Raw genomic sequence first — 25,992 nt, 5'->3', positions numbered from 1 at the left:
GTCACGTCACCGCCGCAGTCAACACATGCGCACAATGCAGAAGGCAGGGCCACTCCAAGGCATGGGCAGGGCACTGACACCACAGGGACACACCACCCCCAACTACACTTCAACACACACCATCAAGTCACATGCCATGTGCCCATCCTGTACATCCCCATGCACATCAACAAGCACAGGTACAAGCAAGCACAATACACACCATGCACCACACAACAGACAACCAGGGAGTCAGCCACTGCAGGAGTAGCTGGCAAGGAACACACTTCACCAGTGCCACACACACTCAAGGCTGACAATACTTCCCAGCACATATACACAACCTTGGTGTAACCACAAACAGAACACACACACAGGGTAGCCTGAACAGATGCCTGCACAAAACTATACACAAACACCACAGGACATCAGGGGATGCACATCAGGCAATGCCAAGCACACAGACACACAAAACTGTACGCACAACAGGCAGTGTGTGCACAACAAGCACAACAGATACACACAGGCATGACTGGCACAACCACACCACACACCACAAAGCAGCACAGCACAAAAACAACAGCACACCCAGGAAGTGAAGCTACACCACAGCCAAAACACAGACACCCAACACAACAACAACAGGATGCACCACTCTGGGATACAACAGCACACCCAGCAATACCAGAGCACTGGGCAGCACACACAGCTCAAGTGCACAAGGGCAAGCAAAACTGATGAAAACCACAAGAACATCTCACATAAAACAATGGAGCCATGTCCAGAGTGGAACAGCACACTTGGCTCAAAACCTCCACCACCAGGCACAGACTCACAAATGAAGAGGTGGGGAGGCACATACACATGGAAACAAAGGGGACAGCTGACATCAAAATCAACTGATTTGCATGTCAGTATCAGGCATGTGAGGTGTGTCAAATACACAAATAGAGTCAATGCAGACCCACAATGTCTACACACAAGTGGCACACATAGGGGAAAGCATCACACCACACACCATGCCTTACAGGAGGAGAAAAGGCACCATGTGCCTGCAGTGCTAGAGAAAGTCACACACAATGCCAGTGATGACCAGCAGGGTCACACAGTCCACACAAACACACACAACACACATTGATAATCAAACAAACACAACACTGATGTGCAAGTCACACACTTTGCACACACATAAGTGACAAATACAACAAGGAGGAGTCACACAGAACTGCATGGACACACCAACACGCTGCACAGTGCACAACAGACAACTCACACAAAAGCATCAAATCATTTACACAGGGCAGGACAATCAAACCCCCAGGCACACAACTCCTGGCTGACACATGTGTGTCTATCACAATCCAGGGGCACACACACATACACAACAACTACAAAAGCACACCCTTCACACTGCACACCTCCTCACCACCCAACAGCACACATCACATGTATGCCAGGGGACCAGGACAACGGGCCAACACAGGATGTCTACACACATTACACAGCTGGACATATATACAGGAATAACACATATACATCAAGACAGTGCGCAGCCAGCATGCTAGCCTGTGCACAGCATCACACCCTGTGCTGGCAGTGTACCCCAAACTGACATGGCAACCACGTAGCCAACAACACAAAACCACTCAAAACAAAACAGCATGACAGCTAAAAGAGCCAACACAGGTAACACAAGTATCAGTGTCAGAATGGACTGAAGCCCCTGTCACCCCTGTCTATAAATGTGATGTGGATAAAGAGCCTTGCAATGTCGAATTGATACATAGAGCATGGGGCCCAGGCAACTAAATGCACACACAAAAAGAACTTTAATCAGCAAGGACACCGTTAAAAGACACAACAGGATTAACTGTATTTATTCACATATTGCACAGATGTGAAAGTATAACAACTGTACACAACATCAAGGTACAAAAAGCAGATCAAAAGCAAGATATCCTGCACAGGCAAAGTACAAACAGGAATGCCAGTGTCCATGGCACAGGTGAGAGTACAACACAGCAGAGCAACAGGGTCAGTGTCCATGGCAGGTGACCCAGCAAGTACATGAGAGGCTGCACAGGGGAGACTCCAACACAGCAGAGCAACAGGGTCAGTGTCCATGGCACAGGAGAGAGTACAACACAGCAGAGCAACAGGGTCAGTGTCTATGGCACAGGAGAGAGTACAAGACAGCAGAGCAACAGGGTCAGTGTCCATGGCACAGGTGAGAGTACAACACAGAAGAGCAACAGGGTCAGTGTCCATGGCAGATTGCCCAGCAAGTACACAAGAGGCTGCACAGGGGAGACTCCAACACAGCAGAGCAACAGGGTCAGTGTCCATGGCCCAGGAGAAAGTACAACACAGCAGAGCAACAGGGTCAGTGTCCATGGCACAGGAGAGAGTACAACACAGCAGAGCAACAGGGTCACTGTCCATGGCAGGTGGCCCAGCAAGTACATGAGAGGCTGCACAGGCAAGGCCAGAACAGCAGAGAACGACAAGGCCAGTGGGCAGGGACAAGTGCAGAGTCAGGGCATGAGAAGCTGTACAGTGAGTGTGTATGACTGTACCCTTTCATGGTCAGCAACACAACCAGGTGACAAACGATGGTCAGGACTAGCACACCTCTATGAGAGACAGGTGTATGATGGGGACTAACTCTCACATCTGGCTGTCAGGTTGACTTTGAGCTGGCTGTGTTTTGGGCTCAGCAGGAACACCTGACTGGGGAGACAGGGAAACAGGTGATGTAGGGCTATCAGTCATCTAGCAAGCTGGAGGGCTGTTTGGACCAGGTGGTATAGTGGCACGTGGAGGTGGAGTCATGCAGACCTGGGACACAGTGTGGTTTGGAGGGGTGCCCTTCCACTTTTTGGGAATACGAAATGGCTTCCCTGTCTTGGGGTTAATGGGAACAGGTGATGACACAACAGGTACACACACTGAATGGCCCGCATCTGGTTCAGACACTGGCACTCCCTCTGGTGATGTGCTGGATCCTGCAGGACGCTTTGTCTGGCTATGCCTCTGGACCACCTTACCCTGCTTGCCATGTATTCCACTTACAGTGTCCTCCTTTGCTTGTCTGCTAGGTGTTCCACGTACACTGCCCTCCTTTGCTTGTCTGCTAGGTGTCCCACTTACAGTGCCCTCCTTTGCCTCTTTGCGTGGGGTAGCACCTACAGTGCCCTCCTGCACCTGCTTCACTGGGCTTGGAATTGGAGTTGATGTTGAGGGGGTAAGTGCGCCTGTGCCCTTCCTAGGTGTACCCTTGCTATGCAACACCTCCTCAGTGGACACAGACACTGCACGCCTAGCTCTAAGTGTAGTTTTAGGGACAGGAGAGTCCTTTGCTGGAGATGCTTCAGAGGTTTGTGAGGCTGATGTCTGCCTCATTGCTTTTTCGGCCTTGCTCTTCCCTGATGGGCTCTTGTCTATGCATTCTGGGCTGGCTCTGCTTTTCTGGGGGATGGTGTCTATGGGCAGGACCACTTGGCTTGCGTCTGCTTTGTGCTCCTTGTGCTCCTTGTGCTGTATCGGATCTATGATGCATGTGAAACGTGGTCACTGTCCTCTGATGTGGCCACTGACTGGGGGGTGGACAAAGGCACCTGAAAAGGAATGTGAGGATGTGCCTGTTGAAGTGCAGACATCACTGCGGCTGACAAGCCCACACACGTCAGAGTGTATGCCCTCCATGTAGGCAACCACCTGCCCCAATTCTTTATCATGGTCTCTGAAGGCATTGAGCAGGGCGGTCTGGCCCACACAAAGCTGGCGCAGGAGCTCTACACACTCAGCAATGATGGCAGCAGGGGGGACAGGTGCAGGCTCAGCGGTGCCAGGTATGAATGTAACACGTCTCCTCTTACGGACACGGGCAGCACCAGAGGAAGTGGATGGGAGGCTGGGCACTGGCCATAGAGTGGCAGATGTTGTAGCAGACTCCCCATCCCCTGTGCCTGACAACATGGATGCATCACCACTTGCATCAGATGATGAAGTACTCTGTGTCTCTGCCATGGATTCCTCCTGTATACTCCTGTCCCCTTCAGATGAGCTGGTGAGCTCTGTGTCACTGGCCTCTGGTGCAGCTGTAGTGCTACTCTCCCCTCCACTGGTTTCCGGCTCCCGTTCCTCCGTGCACACTGGCAAATCTGCATGTGAAACAGATGCAGGGTTGTATAAATGACACCATCATGACCAAGCGAATTAAACTATGCATACAGGGGATGCACAAATCATCATGCTGACCACCACACCCTGCATAAACATTGCATCAACACACTACATACACTACAACAATGCCTGCAACACTGTGGGGTGACTGAGCCAAGTTGAGGTCACACAGCACAACACCTTGCCGGTGGGTGAAGTGTACCACACACAACTTCACATGCCCACAACTATCATGCACCAAAACTCAGTGACATTGACATGCCTCCAGGGAACCAGATGGAAGAACACACACACCTATTGGGACATGACAGTCCACAATGCCAAGTAGGCCATACTAAGCAACATGTGCCACTCAGGGGCACCTTGTAGTCAGACGTGTAAGCCTCAACACTCATGGTGCATGAAAAGTAGGAATACATGAACTCACACTCCGATAGTGAACCCTTCTGACCACCCCCTAATACATTTCCCATACCATCACAATGCAGAATGACCATGTGTATCCCAACACACCTGGTTATGAAAAAGTATAGCATGGATGAACAACCTTTACATGAGCTGTTAGGCATAATGACTGACACTAGCACACATCCCTGCAGCCACTCACATGACACATCACTGCACCACACCGCAAACATTCACTGCACTGAGACCGCCCTCATCGCAGCAACAGACGACATTCGAACTCTACTGGACAATGGAGACACAGTCGCCCTCATCCTCCTCGACCTCTCTGCAGCTTTCGACACAGTCTGCCACAGCACCCTTTTACAACGCCTCAATAACATCGGAATCCAAGGAAAAGCACTTGAATGGATCACCTCGTTCCTCACCGGAAGAACCCAGAGAGTCCGCCTCCCACCATTCAAGTCCGAGGCCACTGAAGTCATCTGTGGCGTACCACAAGGATCCTCACTCAGCCCCACCCTCTTCAACGTATACATGAGCCCCCTCGCGGCCATCGCCCGCCAACACAACCTCAACATCATCTCTTACGCGGATGACACTCAACTAATCCTTTCTCTCACCAATGACCCCAGCACCGCCAAAACTAACCTACACGAAGGAATGAAAGAAGTTGCCGAATGGATGAAACAAAGCCGTCTGAAACTGAACTCAGACAAAACAGAAGTCCTCATCTTAGGTACATCCCCCTCTGCATGGGACGACTCCTGGTGGCCGGAAGCCCTCGGGAAAGCACCCATCCCGACAGACCACGCACGGAACCTAGGCGTCATCCTGGATTCTTCACTCTCAATGAACAGACAAGTCAGCGCCGTATCCTCTTCCTGCTTCAACATTCTTCGCATGCTCAGAAAAACATTTTGCTGGATCCCCACCGAATCAAGGAAAACAGTCACCCATGCTCTGGTCACGAGCCGACTGGACTACGGAAACACCCTCTACGCAGGCACTACCGCTATACTCCAGAAGAAACTCCAACGAATCCAAAACGCCTCAGCCAGGATCATATTAGACATCCCACGCAACGAACACATCTCTGGTCACCTTAAAGACCTCCACTGGCTACCCGTCAATAAGAGGATCACTTTCCGACTGCTAACCCACGCACACAAATCACTCTACGACATCGGACCAGAATGCCTCAACTCGCGACTGTCCTTCTACACCCCCTCCCGCCAACTACGTTCTTCCAGCCAAGCCCTCGCCACTGTACCTCGCATCAACAAGACCACCATGGGAGGCAGATCCTTCTCTTACCTGGCTGCTAAAACATGGAACTCACTCCCCGCTTACCTTCGCCTTAGCCAGAACCACCTAGCATTCAGAAAGCAACTTAAAACGTGGATATTTGACAAATAATCCTCCTCCCCTTTCTAAGCGCCTTGAGACCCTCTGGGTATGTAGTGCGCTGTATAAATACTCTGACTTGACTTGACAATGGCACACCGCTGCAACTGGCTCTGTACACATGCATTGGCTCACAGGCAAATTCACCCTCACCAAATACTCACCCCTGCCTTGCTGCCTATGCTCCTTCAGAAGTGCATCCAACTCCGGATTAGTCACTACCAATATGCGGTACATCAGTGGAGTTAAGTTTCGCCGTGCCAGACGCCCAGTGCGTGGTAGCAGCCACAAGGTCATCTCGGCCACGTTTTTTGCCAGCCGGCTGATGTTGTCCCACCTCTTGTGGCAGTGGGTGCGTCGTCTGTTGGATACCCCCAGGGTCCGTACCTTGGCAGCAATGGCCCACCACACAGCATTACGCTGATGTACCTTGAGCTGCAGGTATGGGAGAAAATTAGGGTAAGTAACCAGTTGCACAGTGTCATGTTCCCACATCTATTACTACAGTCGCATCATGCAGAGTCTCGACCTATTGGAATCCCACAAATACCCAAACTGGGGGACACCGCACAAGGGCACTCTGCATGGGCCAAATGGTCATCATAGCATGCAAACATGAGGGCGTACAGGCTACATGCCAAACACACACACATGCAGGATGAGTGCAATGAAAGCCCTCTGTGTGTCGCACACATCACCAGTCCCATGCACGTATGACCCCCCCGCCCAACAGCACACTCAATGATAACTTACCACTACATTGGGGCCACCATACAGCCTCGGGTACTGTGCCAGCACCTCGTCCACTAGCACCTCCAGCTCCTCGCTTGTGAATGGGCTGGCACGGATCTTCTCTGTTCTTGCCATCCCTGAGGACATGTGACACCTGTGGTTGAAGTGAGTGTTGATGAGTCCCAGGCGGCAGGCACTTCAGGCAGCAGCAGGAGAGGGTCCCAGGCAGCAGCAGGAGAGGGTCCCAGGCAGCAGCAGGAGAGGTTCCAAGGCAGCAGCAGGAGAGGGTCCAAGCCAGCAGGCACTTCAGGCAGCAGCAGGAGAGGGTCCCAGTCAGCAGCAGGAGAGGGTCCCAGGCAGCAGGCACTTCAGGCAGCAGCAGGAGAGGGTCCCAGGCAGCAGGCACTTCAGGCAGCAGCAGGAGAGGGTCCCAGGCAGCAGGCTCTGTGAGCAGTGGAAATGTTGGGCTCACTCCCACAGATTTATAGCCCCATGGGCTCGTTTGTGAGGTGCAAAGCTGCAATTATTGGTTGTCCAGGTCTGCCTCATTCAAACCCATCCAATGACCAGCTCCGCATTGGCGGAGCACGCCTTCCGCGATTTTCAAACCTGCATGATGCCACCGCAATCGTCGCTCCCATTGGCTGTAGGCAATGCCCCATGGCGATGATGCACCGCAGAGGCCCGGGGTGCGCTAACGCGATGGTTCATCTTTCAAACCCATCCAATGACCGGCTCCGTGGTGGCGGAGCACGCCTTCCACGATTTTCAAACCTGCATCATGCCACCGCAATCGTCGCTCCCATTGGCTGTAGGCGAATTCCCATGGCGGTGATGCACCGCCGCGGACAGGCGGTATCAACCACAATATGTGTGGCGCAGCATGCCCACCGCCAGCAACCCATGCCAATGGCTTCCGCACTTGTGGACGGGGTGGTGCTGGCGTCACACCGCCGTGGACAGGCGGTATCAACCACCATATGTGTGGCGCTGCATGCCCACCGCCAGCAACCCATGCCAATAGCTACCACACTTGCGGACGGGGCTGGTGCTGATGTCCAGTTACCGCCTGTCCACGGCGGTGTGACGCCAGCACCACCCCCATCCACAAGAGCGGTGGACGGGGGTGGACCGGTTCATATCCACCAATGACTCGGGTGAAGTGGTCCAGGGATGGTGTGCCAATCTCCTGATGTCTGGGGAGACCCTGGCCCTCCCACCTGCCCTGCTGTCACGGACCTGTTGCTTCGCCACGGTGTCTCCTCGCACACTCTCCCTGCCCTCCACAGTTGGTGGTGTGTCCTGATCATCCCCTTGGACAGGGAGGGTGGTGGTGGTGGTGGTGGTTGGGTCTGAGGTGGCAGCGGTGGAGGCACAGGCCGTGACTGCAGGGGTCTGCTGTGCAGTTGTTGGTGCAGCAGACTTGGTGGTGGTGAGGATGGGGTCCTGGGCCCGGTTGGCCTTGGCACACCAGATGGGCCGGGCTGGAGCTCATAGTCCAAACTGTCGTGGGAGTCTACATCCGAGAGTCCATGTACTGGGGGTGGAGACTGGCTCTGCTGGTTGATGTTGTCCGCAGCAGCAAGATCTTCATCACCTGTGGATTAGATGTAAAATGGTCAGTGTTGGTCGATGTGCAGGTGTTGTGTTGCATGTCAGCTGCTGTCTGTACACTACACAATTGAGACAACGTTTGTATTCTTGTTACAGTCAATATTGGCTGTTATTACATGGTGCATGCCAACATCATGTACTCATACATGTCCTGTGTCAATGCATTGCATGTAATTGGTGCCCTGTGTAGTTTTCCAGGTCTCCCAGACAGAAACAGCTAGAGCTGTGAGGATGGCTACCTACCTGTTAGGTGAGGGTGGACAGTGCAATGGCTGACACATGCTCCAGGGTGGGTGAGGCCTCCATGCTGCTGGAGTGTGGGACAGGGGGCATGCTGGGAGTAGTGATACAGGCCTCCCACCCCCACACAGTCCTCCAATACAAGATGGCTACCTACCTGTTAGGTGAGGGTGGACAGTGCAATGGCTGACACATGCTCCAGGGTGGGTGAGACCTACATGCTGCTGGAGTGTGGGACAGGGGGCATGCTGGGAGTAGTGATACAGGCCTTCCACCCCCACACAGTCCTCCGATACAAGATTGCTACCTACCTGTTAGGCGAGGGTGGACAGTGCAATGGCTGACACATGCTCCAGGGTGGGTGAGGCCTCCATGCTGCTGGAGTGTGGGACAGGGGGCATGCTGGGAGTAGTGATACAGGCCTCCCACCCCCACACAGTCCTCCAATACAAGATGGCTGGCTACCTGTGAGTCTGTTTGATGAACAGTGCATTGGCTGACACATGCTCCAGGATGGGTGAGGCCTCCATGCTGCTGGAGTGTGAATAAGGGGCATGCTGGAAGTGGTAGTGCAGGCCTCCCTCCCCCAACAGGCCTCACAGTGAAGATGGCTGGCAGGGTGAACAGTGCAATGGTGTTTGGGTTGGGAAAGGAAGTACTTATCAGTGTGTTGTTTGGCATTTGTTTGTACTTACCAGCCTCCGTTCCCCTGGATACTCCTGTGAGACTCTCAGGATGCAGTATGGCAAGCACCTTCTCCTCCCATGGTGTGAATGTTTTTTGTGGGATGGGAGGGCCACTGCCAGTCACGTTCGCCAGCTCCCAGTTCTTGCTCCTCTTCTCTTTGACAACCCTCTTGAGATCATGCCACTGCTTCGTGATCTCCTTCTTTGATCTTGGGGTGGTCCCTACTGCATTTACCCTTTGTACTATCCTTTCCCACATTTGTGTCCTTGTGGCTAATGGTGTCTGTTGGACCAGGCTACCAAACAGTTGTGGTGCCACTCTCACTATCTCATTGACCATGACTGTCAACTCACCCTCTGTGAATTTTGGCATTTTCTGTACTGCCATGGTGGTTGGTGTTTGCAGTGTTTGTGGGTGCAGGGGTGGGTGTGGTGGGTGTGGTGTTGAGGTGCGAGATGTGTTGTGTGCTGGGGAGTTTTTGGTGCTGGTGTGATAGTGGTGGTGGTGGTGGTGATGTGTGTGTGCTGTGTTATTTTGCATCTCCTCTCAGATCTGTTGTATGCCCTTCTCTTCTTGAGTGTTGCAAAGAATTGTGGCCAGTGAAGGACCTGTATTTATACTCAGCTGGGTGAGTGTGTCCAATTGGGACTTTGCTGTGAGGTGTATTGTGGGTGTTGTCCTGGGAGTATTTTTATTTTTTTTTAAAACATTTTTTACATTGGTATGTGTTTTGTGTATTTGCGGGGCATTGGTACTTTGATTTGTGCTCAGTAAGGCATTGTTGCAGTGTTTTTGCTTTGTCCGCCATGTTTTTCATGTACCGTCCGCAGCGGTGGCTATGCTGCTGCTCTTCTGCTGTCTCTCCCATTCACTGCAGTGTGCGACCGCGGCTGTCGGAAACAGTAGTTCGTACCGCGGGACCATTGGGGAAATCATAATTTCCCGTGTGTTGTCTCCGCTATGCTTGCGGCGGGGTGTAGCTTTTCCCTTGCTTTTCCGACCACAGTGGTCGGTTTTTAGCCCGCTACCGCCGCAGTCGGTCTTTTTTGGCGGTTGATCCTAATTTGACCACTGGGTTATCCGTGGTCCCGGCGGGCGGTTGTTTTCCGCCCCCTCGGCGGTCGGGTGATTTTCCGCCCGCTATCCTAATGGGGCCCCAAATGTTTGTATGCAATTCTGTCAAGAGGCCCAGAAGGTGGTGTGGCATTCCAAAATGATGATGCTTTCTCCACAGCATTTGACGATCCACTTTATCAAATGCAGTGGAGAAATCAATGAAAGCAGTATAAACAGGCATGCTTCGTGAGAAAGTATATTTCTCTACAATGGTCTGGACAGCTGCAATGTTGTCCAGGGTTCCGTGATTCTTTCTAAAGCCCGCCTGTTCTGGTGGTAAGATGATCTGATCATTGGCCCATTGCTGCAGTTGACAGAGTATGCTTTTTGCAAATAATTTGCCCGTAGCGTCTAACAACGCAATCTGTCTAAAACTAGTAGGTTGACTCTTTGGGCCCTTTTTATCAAAGGAACTATAATGCTCCCATTCCAGGACGAGGGGATATTAGTAGTTCGGAAGCAGAAATCAAACAAGGGTACTAAAAGAGCTCCTCATGCCGCTGGCTCCTTTTTAATTAACACAATCGGAATTCCATCCAGCCCTTTGTGCCGGAGGATCTGCTATTCTTTATGTAACCCACTACTTCATCCCTTGATAGAGGACCATATTCCAGAAGAGAAGACTCCTCTGTAGAGGGCGTCAAAAAAGGTACTGTACTATTATTTTTATATAATAGTGAGATATAGACCACCCACTCCCTTTCTGGGATTGAAATAGGCAGAGCCCTCTGTCTTGAATCGCAGTATTCTGCAATCAGATGCCAGTATTTTTTTGAATTTTTGCCTGTGGCGGTTTCCCTAACATGATCCATTTGGCATCATACTCCCTTCTCTTTTCTCTAAATTTGTAACAATTTCTTGCTTGCTTAAGGCGGTTGATTTCTTGTTGTTTACCAATGGAGAATTGTAAATGTTGATTTCTGATTAAACGGTTAATTTCTTGATTTAATACTTTCAGCAGTGGGAGACCCTGGTTTTCAATCAGTACTTACATTTTTTATCTCCTTCATTTGTGCCTCGAAAAACTGTAGAATGTTTAAGGAATCAGAACCTGCCATTCTACGTAACCTTTCTTCACCCTCACACCTACCTCAGTGGTATCTTTTGGGGTCCAAAAGGAGCGACCATTAGCATTATTAAAAACCACCGAGCCCTAGTCCAGATTCCCTTGGTTCAATGCAGGTAAATTAAAGGCAATTGTCAAACCCAATTCACTGTGGTCACTCCATATTGATGGAGATACCACTAAGTTTTCACAGGCCCCAAATATTTGGCAGGAGACAACCACGTAGTCCAATAAGCTTTGTGTATGATGGGAGTTGATAGTAAAATCTGTTATTTTATCAAGCGGAACCCTGCCATTTAAAATTATCAAGTCTATGTTTCTGATACTATCAAGCAGAAGTAGACCCCGTTTGTCTGTTTAATTTATGAGGTAGGAGAGAATCTGGAATATGCCAAATATCCTCTTTATCTGGATTGGCATAAATCTCCAATGCAGAATTCGAAATTTTTGCATTCAGATCTCCCACTAAAACAACCAAGTGGCATTCTTCCAGGGTAGCTATCTCATGAATATATATGAGAAAAGTATACTTAACAAATGATCAGAGTTTCTCCCTGAAGGGATATATAGATTTGCCACCAGAAAGAAAATAAGGCTCCCGGATTCTCCCTAACATGACAGCTTGAGGCAGATACACAGATTTGTTGGATGGCAGAAGACTTTCTGATTCCAGTTTGTCGTGTTGTTAAGCAACATGGATATCCCCCGCTATCGTGACCCCTTTCGGAGTGCTTGGCATAACAAGAAAAGACAACAAATCCATCGCAATCAAAATCTTTACATGCCCAGGTTTCCTGTAAGCATATTATTGAAGGATTCAAGGATTTTAGAAAATTCAGTTTCTCATCTTTATGCCCTTGACCGGCCATATTCCAGGACAGAAGTACCCCCTGGCTACCTCAATGAATCACTTCTTTCTACCACCGGGCAGTTGATATTCAAAGATTTTGCGACACAACTCCACTGAGCCAGATTGTCATCTATGTCTGTGTCCTGATAGGTGCCAACAGCATCTGACACCACGTTTATTGACCAACCCCTTTTATCTAATGACACCTTGATATTTAGAATGTAACCCAATGGGAATTCTAAGTCGGGACCCAAAGTGTCTAACACCACAGGATTACTGGCCTCTGTACTTTTGGGTACTGAAGTGTAGGGGACAAAGAGTGATGTTCCTTGGAATCTAATACTGGCATTAAATCCAGCCCTCATTTAAAAAAAAAATCACAGTTTTGCAGGACCAAATTTGTCACAATCAGAGAGCTAAAAACGACCCTGGTATAAAAGAAGCTAATCTTCATGAACGAGATATCCCTACTTTCCACCAACTTTAATGCCTCTATATCAGGAAAGAGCTTGAAAATGAATCCTCTATTTACCGGGCAGATTTCACCGTCGAATAGTCAGATAAAATCCACAATGGAAGAGGAAACTGCTGTGAATAAATAGTCCAAGGGGTAAGCCGAGTGGTAGTTCCAAAGTAGTTCCTTTATTAGTTTCAGTAAAGTTGTAGAAGATGAAGGTAGGATGGTAAATAAGATAGAAGTAAAGATGTATAGGATGTACAGCCCCACCAGGAGCAGTCTCCCTCTGCTCAGCCTCTCATCCTCCAACTGACGCTCTCCACTAGTCCACACACCAACATTCCATGACATCATACATTAATCTACTGTCATGCAGGCTGAACAGAGAGAGCATTGATGTGAAGAAAGAAGAAGGGAGTTAACCACTACAACAGAAACCTTCTGCATCCCATTATCTTTCTTTACAACGCATTTTGGAGGGATCCATAGGGGCACTCTATCGCCAAAACTGACAGCTTGTGCCTCCTCATTAAACTGAGTAGTTAGATAAAATACTGTAGTGGTAATTGGGATATCTGACTTTCTGTTATACAATATTGTTGTCCCTGAGAGAGATCTATTAGATCCCATCTGTGAGTTACCCAGTACCTGTGACCCCACCATTAAGCTTGCATCCACTCTGGCCCCCAATGTTCTAGGACGTGTCTGAAGAATAACAGCCTCACCTCCCTTTATAAACCCCCCCGGTTGAGGGAACTGGCAACTCACTGGTCTGGAGGGGATAGGGTACTTGTGGAGAATGTAACACTGGGCTTGTTGGAATTTCTGCCATTCATATCGCCCCCATACCCCTGTCTAATGTACAGTGTACTGTAATCAGGTCTCTGGGGGCACCCTCCTCAACTGGCAGTTTAGGACAACCCTCCAACATTGTATTTTGGGGTTCACTCTGACAATCGGGATTTTGTAGGAAAAGTAATTTTGCCATTTTACGTTTAGGGAATTGTCTTATCTTTTTATGGGTTTTTTTCATATTATCCCCTTTATGAGTTATTGTGAGACCCCCCTTCTTCCTAGCTTTTATCCCCCTTTCACTGATGAAACAGGGGGTTGACCCTGAGAGGTAGATGGGGGTTGGAAATTATTCAAAACCGATGTACACCGGTACACAGGAAATCACAAAATGGGAGTCAGGGCAAGCTGTCAGGTGGTTTGGGCAGTTGGGTAGATCAATATTGGTGTGGTACAGTGCAGTTGGGGGGGGAACTGCCACACCTCACCTTGTGCGTACAGCTCCCAGCTCCCCCTGGTTCCTCTTCTGCTCCTCAGCACCTGGCGCCTGGGACCAAGCTCATTTTCGCGCTGCGGCACAAACTGCTCCAAGTCCCCCAGCTGTGCCGGCACTTAAGCAGGAAGATGCCTGTGAGTCACTGCAAGGTCGCCAAGGTGAACGCCAAGGTGAACAGAAAGCTTCCGCCTCCTGCTGCAGAATTAGGCAGGGCACCGCAAGTACTTTAAGTGGTACGGCGATGGAAGTAGCAAGGTGGTAGCAAGGTGGTAGCAAGGTGGTAGTAGCAGGTTAAAGGCAGCGGGGAGCAGCGCGCAGTGTTATCACCACCCTCTCTTTTTATTTTTTTTATTTTAAATATCACTTTAGGGTGAGGGCATTTTTTCAAAACCTCTCCATTCCCTAGATCTCTAACCTTATTGTTAGTTATGTGTACATCCATCCATTTCCTTTTCTTATATAACAACTGCAGTCTAACAGCATCATTCATCATCTCTCAACACATTCCTAAGTGCGCTACAGAGGTTGTGTACAACAGAGAATCCTTACTGAAGCTGCAGGCAGTAAGTGCCCTGTACCAACCAATCCTTGGGTATTTTTGAGTAAATTCCATTTATTAAAAAATATATATTTATATATATACAGCTGCAAATAATTATAATTATTCATATTAAAATTGTGAAATGTATCCCTTCATCTCCCACGTTAGTGGAAACATCTTCTACCTTGGTGGAAACACGAGATTCTCCTTGGGCATGTCTGATATTTTCATCCTGAAACACCGTGCAACCATAAAACTGATACCATACTCTTATATACTCTCTAGTGTCTATGCTGCACCCCTTGATAAAGTTATTCATTTGTTCCTAACAGAATATGCAATTTCCTTTAGCTAATGTTACTTAAAACAGATCTTAGGTATCCAATCTAGTTCCAGGAAGGCTTATTCAAGGCCATAATTTCATTGTTACAACTAGGTAAATTCTTTCATTCATTAAATCTAGTTAAATTACTGATGGCGATATCCCTAATATTATTAACATGAATTGAGAATTAATTTTGACCCTAATTTCCCTAGGCACATTGTAGCCTCAGATATCATTAGAGCAAAATATACATTTACCTGTAGTGTTGTACCCTACAATGGTAGAATCAGGATATTTAATTTTTTTTTAAAAAAATCAGTTTAATAAACTACTCTGTAACATTACAGGCATTTATAGTGTAATGTGGAAATCACATACTGTCACAGTGGCTCCCTGCGTGGAAATTGGTACATGCAGTAAGGCTGGTCGGTTCTAAATAAAGAACTTGGCCTTCTGACCCTTAAACCTGCTCTCCCTTTTCTGAGCGACGTTACCCCATGTGGCTTATTTGTTCAAAGAAACTTCTCAAGAAGCTAGACTGAGGGTCCGTGCCTCCGTGGTATCTCTTAGGAAGCATGACTGAAAATCTTTCCTGCTCTGTGCTTGTGTGCTTATAATTGAAAGGTATGGTGCACTTTTATTATTTATTTATTTCTTGTGCACTGTGCGTGCTAGCACCTAAAGAAATTGGCTAAAAATTTTAGTTTTCAGAATGCCATCATTTTCTCCCAGAATTCTTGTGCATAAAAGTAAAAGATTGCATAAAGGCTTGCAATGTAATTTTCATGTCTGTACAGCTACTCATTGCATAACTTTGTAAGTGCCCTAATATTCAGTAAAATTGTGATTGCTAGAGAAACTAATATTCACCTTTTTTATGTGGTGCAACAACATACTTTAACCAGTTGGAGATAAATCTTAATGTGCACATTGAAATCTGGGTATATACTTTGCGCAGGATAATTTTCAACAGTGCTAAATATGGGGGCGTGGCTTGGCTGCAGAGCGTAAGGGCTGCCTGTAACCGCAGCTCCACCGATCGAGCTAATTAATCCGGCATTTATCGGCGATTCTGGTGTGGAGTCTCGGACCCTAAGACCTCAGGAGTACACACGAAGACATAAGGTCTGCATGGCGGTAATTTGTGATCCCTAGCGAGAGCCTGCGAGCGGAAATCAATGACTGACCGCGAGCGGAATAGAGGCCTGGAGATCGGGCGGAAGCCGGGAGCTGGCGTAAATTCACAGCCCGAGGGGGACCAGTGCTACGCCGCAGACGGGCGGACCGCCAGACGGGTGGGCCCTGAGACAGCGGACTAACGGCACAAACCAAATAATCGGAGGAAACGGCGGAATGCGGAATGTACATCGAACCACCTGCCATTCGAAATAAGAGCTGAAGAAAGCGGAGAGGACCCTGTGCTGCATCGCGATCCGAGGAATAGGGCGAGCCACGGAGGATACGCGGTAGGAACACATGCTGCGGACTGAGGTGACCACTGGCGTGCGGTCTAGGCTAAGACCCAAGAAGGTAGGCGGGATATGCTACAGAGCCCTGCGCTGCCCAGGAAGATATAACTGCGCTGGGGCATCGCGTCTGTGCCGGTCCCAGGGGATGAGGAACTGGGCAGCCATGTTTGCTGAGGTGGTGCAACGGTCGGCGTACAATCACTAGCTGCGTGCTCCCAGCGTGATAACTCCTGAAGCCCACAGCATCCACTCTGCGGCTGTGGCACAAACGGCGACCTGGTACACCGTGGCACTCGGGTGACCGGGAGCGGGGTCTGCTACGGGACGGAACGCCTGATCGCGGCACCTGGGGACATAGAGGAAAAAGGGCGCGAACGCCCATTTTGTGCTTTCACCCGACCCGACGCAAAAACCCACTGGGACATACTCAGTGAAATTAATAGGAGTCAGCATCAATCGGAGCGGGGTGGAAAGTTACTAGCTCATCAGGAGAGGCCCGCCTGAGACGGGAGGCAACCCCCGGGACGCACTACAGACACGTGCACATAGCTGGGGGAGACGTGCTCTGCGGTGCGAAGTGGAGAATAGACCTGCTGGTGGTTGGGTGCATAAGACACTGCTGGTGGAATATACTGGAGACATATAGCGCTGAGACCTTTAAAGAGGCGAGATACTGGCTCTATACTACTGAGACTCCGTCGCACCTACCTCACAGCCGCGTCAGTAAGCAACAATGGGCAAGCCGGACACGAGGCAGCCAAGACTCACATTTGACAAAACCAAACAAAAAACTGCTGGGCAAGAACAACAAGAGGATGAAGCTTCAAAGGCAGGCCAGAGTGACTCGCAGGCAGCGGACATTAAAGCCATGTTCCAGGAACTGAAAACTAGCCTGCAAGGCATAGATCACAAGATGGACGATTTGGCCGCACGCATGGATAGTATCACTAAAAGAATGGATAAACAGGAGGGGAGAGTAGGGGTGCTAGAAACGTGAGTGACCGAAACAGAAGAAAGTCAAACTGACCTAGACAAAAAAATACGTGGCATGGACAAAGTGCTGGCGCTAATCCAACAGAAGAACGAGGATTTGGAGGCGCACTCGAGGCGCAACAACGTCCGAATCACGGGCGTGGCGGAATCGACAGATATTGCCTGCATGGAACTTTATGTCGAGGAGATGATGAAAGAACTTTTTGGGTCGGGCTGTCACAGATGTTCCTAGTGGAAAGGGCACACAGAACACTTGGGCCCAGACCCAAACCAGGTGCGCCACCCAGGCCCATTATTGCGCGAGTAATGAACTATAGAGATCGGGACACGATATTGCGCATGGCAAGAGATATAAAAGATCTGCAGTATAAGGGCAATCGAATCGCAATATACCCGGATTTCACCATGCAGGTTCAAGCAGCCAGGAGGGAGTTCGTACCAACGAAAAAGATTTTCCAGCAAATAGGCACTAAATATTCGCTAATATATCCGGCGAAACTTAGGGTGCAGGGCCCGGGCAGACCATCCTTTTTTGTGGACGCAAAAGCGGCTTTACAATATGCGAAACAACTGGCGAGGGATCACAAAAATCAGGCACACACTGAGGAACCGGATGAGCAGGAAAGACTAAGTGACGTTGAGTAAATACTGGTGGTGCGGTGTGGAATTCGCACGGGACTCTATTGTGACCGCCTGCCAATGTCCAGAGTGCCTGACCGGAGTACTGTGAGGTCGCCATGTACAGATAAGTGGACAAGCTCATATATGCGTGTGGGGGTGGGGGGTCCTTGAGCGGTCACAACCAGGCCAGCGCTCGATCACCCTGGCAAAAGTACAGGGATAGAAGGAGACCAACCTGCGTACCCCAGGGGATGATTCCCATTTCTATGTTACTGAAGAAGAGGTTTGAGGATGTTTTGGTAGTTGGGGGGGAATATAGGGGGGGAATTGCACAACCTAATTGGGGGGTTGGAGCGGGCGGGGAGTGTGATGACTTAAAATTGGGATGTTATGGGGTTCTATGTTTGGTTTTAAGCAACAAGTCGTATAAAGCTAGAAACTGCGAAGTGTTGGATGCTGGAACGCCTGGTTTACCTGGTAGGCAACGGCATCATGCAATACTCTATGGTTGGCTGTACAGGCTGTAGCCGGGGAAATTGTCGGGACGTGCCACACTGTTCAAATGGAGACAGAAAAGACAGGAAGCTGTATGGGTATAAAATGAGATGGGGAACATATATCTCACTAATGCAGACGTGAAGTACATAAAATGTCTAACCTGGAATGTGAGAGGCATGAATGATAGAAGAAAGGCTAGATTGGTGCAAGCGTTCTTGCTCAGAAAAGATATAGACATATGCTTCCTGCAGGAGACTCACCTGACTGCGAATGCTGCACACTTGCTCAGACACAATTGATGGGGTAAGATTGTACAGGCGTCATACTCTAACTACTCACGTGGGGTGGCGATACTGGTAAAACGGGGCCTCCAATGGAAAACATTTGAGGAAGTCAAAGACGATGAAGGCAGATTTGTGATGTTGGTGGGAATGTTGTGTGGCATGAGATTAGTGTTGGTGAATGTCTATGGCCCTAATGACGACAACCCTGATTTCTACTGCAACCCGTGGCACAAGATTCAGGCTCGTGGCCCGGCCGCGATTATGTGGGGTGGGGATTACAATGTTGTGTTATCGGACGACATGGATAGACAGGGGGCAGTAAGGGAACACCACCCTAGAGCAGCAGAAGCGCTAGGCGATATCATAACTGATGCGCAATTGGTAGAGTCATGGAGGGCGTTACACCCCGGGATCCGGGAAGGCACATGATTAACAATACATAGAGCTGCATGGTCCAGACTAGACTATTGGCTTCTGTCCAGGGACATCCACGCCCTAACAAGCGAGGTGAACCACCTGCCGCGGTCATTGTCCGATCATGCCCCGGTCTGTCTGACACTGTCTACACCATCACAGTATGTCCAGCCATTCAGCTGGAGGTTCCCTTCCTGGGCACTGCGAGATCTGATATTCAAGCAAGAGCTGAGAGACAAACGGGAAGAGTACTTTGAGCTCAATGAAGGCTCAGTGGACTCCCCAGGTACACTATGGGAGGCTTACAAGGTGGTAACAAGAGGATACTGCATGTCGCTGAAAACTGGGGTACTTAGATCAATCAGAGACACCTTGAGTAAATTAGAGACGGAACTAGCTGCGCTTCAAGCTGAACTAATTGAAACGCCAACAGATAGAGTTCGTGCTGACTTCAGGGTTAAAATAACTCAATACCAAGAGGAGGCGGACAGGGAGGTGGCGTTCCTAGCTAAAGATAGTCAGGCTAGGCGATATGGTGAGGGCGACCGGGCTGGGCGGACACTGGCGAACATGCTTCGAGCACAGAGAGGGATGGACTATGTCTTAGAGCTCAGGGATGAGGGGGGCGACACGGTGAGGGAGCCTCATGCCATACTTGATGTCATAACTAATTACTACGAGACACTATACACATCCAGGGTGACACCGGACGACCAGGTCCTAACAGACTATCTGGGTACTATAGCCTTAGCATGGTTTAACGATGGGGCCAGGCAGTATATGGATTTACCGTTCACACAAGAAGACATAAGTGCGATAATAGCTAGCCTGCCACCAGGCAAAACACCAGGCCCCGACGGGCTAACGGCAGACTTCTATAAAGAATATGCAGACATCCTTGTCCCAAGACTGCATCAGGTCTTTGAAGAAGCAGTTGAATCAGGCATGCTTACACAGTCGATGCGCGAGGCAATGATAATCGCACTACTTAAGCCTGACAAAGACCCCACTAACCCAGATTCCTATCGCCCACTTTCGCTAATAAATATTGATGCCAAAATATATGCGAAATTGCTTGCGGACCGCCTTAAATATATGTTGCCGCACATAGCGCTCTCTGATCAATCGGGGTTTGTACTGGAAAGGTCCACTTCGCATAATTTGAGGGTACTGTTTGGGCTCCTGCACTACCTAGACCCCAAGGTGCAAGCCGCTGCCGCATTATTGGATGCGACAAAAGCATTTGATTCCCTAGAGTGGAAGTTTCTGCTTACACTTTTTACCCATATGGGATTCAGTTCGATGTTCACTAAACGAATCAGCATTCTATACAACAACCCGATTGCTAGAGTGCGAGTAAATGGACAAATATCTGCTCCTATTACTATTACCAGAGGGACTAGACAGGGATGTCCACTGTCGCCATTGCTGTTCGCTATAGCAACCGAACTGCTTGCAGCACGCCTGCGCCAACACCATACTCAGCGAAGCATTGGCTTTACATCACGTGGCCTGCTCGTATCCATGTACGCCGACGATGTCACCATATACATGATGAATCCGGCAGAGAACTTTGACCCACTGATGAGAGAGGTGATACGTTACAGTGGGCTCACTGGTATTAACATAAATTGGTCGAAATCAACGATGCTGCCATTAATGGACGGTACAAATAAATGTCACACTGAATTCCCAATAGATTGGGTTGCGAATGAAGTCAAATACCTAGGTATTAAAATAAGCCGCTCCATACAGGATATTTGGCTGTCGAATTTCGGGGTGGCAATGGACTGGCTTGAGAGCAAAGTGAAAAAATAGAAGACACTGCCGTTGTCACTGACGGGCCGCATAGCCATCGCAAAAATGGTGCTGGTCCCCAAATTTCTTTATTTATTTATAAACATACCCTTGCCCTTAACTATGGCGTTTTTTTGTCGCCTTCGGTCTGCTATAATCGAACTGGTCTGGGCGGGCAGACCGCCTAGAGTGGCCTGGAATCTTCTTACACTTCCGTTCCACCAGGGAGGTCTGGCAGCCCCGGACTTCGAGCTGTATGCGTATAGTGCGCAGGCCCAATACCTGCATTACTGGCAACACCCGATCCCTTACCAACCTCACGTGGCAATAGAGACTGATGTGGCGGCGCCCTGCCCACTAAAAGCAGCGGCGTACAAGAAGTACAAACGCTCACAAGAGGACATTGATACTGTAGAAGTGGTGCGTTGGCCGTGGACGGGTATCGCAAAAAGAGCAGGTTTAAATTAACTATATGCCCCGAGCATGCCATTGGAGGGTAACCCACTGCTGGGGCCCCTGACAGACGCGGCAATAGTACGGAGGGCACACGATTGTGGCCTGAAAGTGGCAGGCGGCCTGTACCCAGATGACATTTTCATTACACTACAAAATATGATAGCGTCGGCCGAACCGACGGCCTCAGAATTATTACTATACTATCAACTGAGGGCGGCGTGCAAACACAGATACCCTGGGTTCCCTGAGGCCCCAGCATCGCTGGCGGCTCTGGAGGACGTACTTTCGAATAACTCCTCGCATAAGTTGATAACACGCATCTATAGGGCTACACAGAATGCAACACCTGTTCCGCACACTGACTCAAGGTTGACATGGGAGGCAGAAGCAGGCATCAGTATTACAGAAAAACAATGGACATTTTGCTGCACACAACTTGAACACCTCTCGCCCAATTATAGATTGCGACTTATACATTTCAACTACTTACACAGAACGTATCGCACACCTAAACAGCTATTTAAAATGGGCTTGCAGGCGGATGCATCTTGCTGGAGATGTGGCGACAGGGAGGCTACATTCTATCATCTGGCTTGGGTGTGTGGACCAATACACAGGTTTTGGGAGATGGTATTTCATAGCATAGGGCAGACAGTGGAAACACCTATAGGCCCTGACCCGCTGGTGGCACTCCTGGGATTTGTGATGCAGGTACCAAGTGCATCCCGGAGGCTGGTAGCCCTGCTGTTGCTGCTGGCCAAATGGCAAATAGCGATTCACTGGAAGCAAAGGGCTCCGCCGAAAATATCAAAGTGGGTTAAATCTGCAATGTACTGTAAGGACCAGTTGACTGCTTACTGGGACATGATGCCGCAGCGCTCAAGGCCGTTGGACATATGGCAGCCATTGGTAGTCTGGCTGGATGGGGCGGGGGGGAATGACAGTGACTGAGGTGTAAAGTAAGGGTTAGACAGAAGAGTGTGAGTGTGTGGACCATAGTGCACGACAAGCCATACTGAAAAGCAGACAAATGTAGATATATTCATGTACACTCATTCAGAATACTGCTCGCCATTTTACGACACTCGCTTACAGTTTGTTAAGTTGGTTATTACGTTATGTACAAATGATAAGTATTTGCATAAATGTACATCATGGATCCGTATAGACAAAGAAACGCTACGTAAATTGGCTGCCTGCCTCCGGGTTGTTGGCTAAATAGCAGTGTACAAATTGATGAGAATAATAAAGGTTTTGAAAAATCAAAAAAAAAAAAAAAACAGTGCTAAATATTATGAGATTGTCACAATAGTGGTATTAGAGATTATAAGAACTTTCATCCTTTTTCTTTTATCCAAAATAATCAACTTATATTTTAGAACTTTCATGACTATTTGTCTTTAAGGCACTGGCTTGTAAGTGCTATTTCATACTAATTTAAAACCTAGTTTTGTAAAAACACACACATTCGTTTTTCTCTGTGACCACCAGGCCTAATTAGAGGCCCAATTATTAAAGAAAGTCTCAAAAGTGCATGCATGGTATATATCCTTACATATATATGGTTTCCTTGAATTCAGAAGAATTTACAGAAGCAGGCCAAGAAATAGTACTCCTGGAAAATATTTGGGAACTGCATTTTTCCATGAGCAAATCTGCATGTGTAGATTTGCTCATGTGAAAATCTGAATGTTTCCAAGTTCACTTTTCCTCCAACCACTTTTTTCCTAACCCTGGAAGAAGTTTTACGTCTGCCACTGTCAAGAGTACATTTCCAACCTTTCTCATTATGAGAAGATTTGAGAAGAATTGGTGAAAACCCTTAAACATGCAAGTTAGTAGGTTTGCACAGACTCAAAAGGGCATTCCAACTCTGGAACTATTGCTTACCACTAATTTCAGCCCCAGTATGTAGACCTGCAGAAACGTGGCAACATAAGGTAATTGCTAGTATTCAAACCCTACTAAGGTACGAGCACTGGCATAATGAGAGATGCTATATAAGAACTCTTATATAATGAGATTGCTGCCATAATTTGTTGCAGCATTGCATGGCACAAAAGGGAGAAGTGTTTTTTTTTTACAGGACAAGTAAATATATGAAGCAACTTGCCTCATGGACAAGTAGATATTTCATTAAATTCCACACCCCTGTTAATACATCAATTAGGTACATAAACAAACACAAAATATCTTCTATGAAATACAGGACAATGTATGCAAATCCAGTCTCTTTTTTATGCTATACTTTGTTACTGCTTCACTGTCCATAGTAGAGTGCAGCCACTTAACATAATTTCTATAATTCATATTCTTTCCTTCTTCTGAATTTTTCTCTCCTGGCATTTTTTTTAACAGCTTTCTAGTGAGCTTACCATGATTTTCATCTGAGATCCTGTCTTGTGAAATGTTGCTTTTTACTCACAATGTGCGCTTACACCCTGAAAGATAAATTCAAAAGGTCTCCTACAAGGGAAAAGTTGTTAGGCAGTGGAAAAAAAGGAAAATCAACAGTTACGGACCAGCCAGACATCACATATAAAACCAATTTCCTTCTCTCATGCACTAATGTGCTTCATTTTTAAAATAAATCAAGGAAACATAGCGGCCCAGTAGTAAGGATCAATACCCTATTCAAATGCAGTGATTCATCTATGACATAACTACGCATATTTCAAAACCATTTCCCTGTTTTCCGGTGCACTCCGCAAATCAGAAGCTCCACTCACTATGTTCTGGGAGGGTTTCTTTTTCTGGGTAAAATCAATACCCCATCTTAGCATAGGGTTTACTGCAATGGATTTTATAAAACCCCCAAATGGTCTAACCATTTGTCAATATTTATTGACATAAAGTAACTTAGTTACTTATCAGTCACCTGCTTCAGTACTTCTTATATGTGTAGGTACACAAATTATTCTCTAACCCAGGCTCTCCTGCAGTGCATGCCACATATCAATTAGTGTATTGATACAGATATTATTTTAAAAACATTCTCTACAGTCCCCTGTCTATTTTAAATGCCAGTCAATGCCCCTTTTATTAATACTATGTGTTAAATACACATTTGAAAGACTGAAAGGTCACTTGCGGCAAGACAAGTTAGTTATTTAGCTTACATCTCACTTACCAACTGGTGACATCACAGTCCTCCAATGTTCCGACTTTCTGACACCATTTTGATGGGGAAATACTGGCACCCTCCCAGGAGCAAATTAATGAAACTCACCAGACATAGCAGGTTTGCTCAGAAACAGAGTGAAATGTATTTATTGGTACCAAAAGCATGCATCATTTCTTATTAGCAAGGAAGAAGTCAGGTCTCCTGCCTTAGGTGCTCTCAGACCGCTTCTTACTAGAGTGACAAGTTTCTAGGTGCTATATACAGTTTGAAATGCCATGTCAGCGGAACTAGAATAAGGCACCAAGCCAAATAGGGCTAACATGGATGTGCAATGTCTGCACCATGCAAATTATAAACAGCTATGTATGAGCAGACCAGAAAGGCTGGCTCGGCACTGTGTAAGCAACTTGCACAACCAGATTAAGAAATATCATGTAGTCAGGACAAGCAATGGGACCTCTAAGGGGGTACAGAATAGTTTGTTGAAGATTGTCCAGTCAAGGTCAGATAGGAAGCCCTTTTGAGCTTCAGGCCTCATGTTAATGTGATCTATCTAAGCATGATATCTTTTGAAGTGCATACACATGAATTTGTATGGATAAACGTATATATTTTGCAACAGTACCTGCCCAAAAACAATCATCTCTACAACGCATTTGGTGCTAGGCAGCACATTTTTCACCACCACAGAGGAAAGCACAGGAATGCATTGTATACTTTCCTAATGACCCAGCTCAGCGCAGCAAGATGGCTTGCAGCGCTCATAGGTTCCCCAGCATGTAGTATGCCCATTTACGTAAAACATCTCTCCGACAATGATGCAATGTCACAGTGGCCATAAGCTCAGCTGTCTTCAAGGTATGTATAGAGAACTCGATTCTGTTAACAGATACTGAATAAATTAGAATATTTACCTATTTCTTGTACCTGCCTGTCTCAATAGAGTGAACATTAGCCCCACCCTCACTAAATCTGAACATACCTTGAACAAAAATCCATCTTTGACCCATATGGAGGAGGCTTAGCTGTAATATTCAGAGAATTAATTGCGGTCACCAAAACTGACTATCAGGCTGCTTGCCATGACTAACAAAATGCCGTCATACCCCGGTATTCTCCTGTACATTCCTATTACTGTACAGACCACAACTGAGTCATTGAGACTTCCCACACGCCCTCCTTGTTGCCATGCCAAACATATCCATCAAATAGCCTAACATGAGCATCCTTGGCGACTTGAACATTTGGTTTGACAAAGTAATCATGCTTCAATCAAAAAGCATTGAAGTTAGTTGGGGGCTTGGTAGCATAATCAACACAGCTACACACATAGCAGGACATATGCTGAACAATGTGTTCTGCAATTTATGTTATGTTATGTTATGTTACAGTTACTTCTATAGGGCACAACTCACCCTGGGGCATCTTGGCGCTGAGAACCAGA

This window comes from Lissotriton vulgaris, chromosome 4_1 (genome assembly GCF_964263255.1).
Source record: "Lissotriton vulgaris chromosome 4_1, aLisVul1.2, whole genome shotgun sequence".
NCBI classification, from domain to species: domain Eukaryota; kingdom Metazoa; phylum Chordata; class Amphibia; order Caudata; family Salamandridae; genus Lissotriton; species Lissotriton vulgaris.
Note: the sequence above shows the minus strand (reverse complement) of the source record.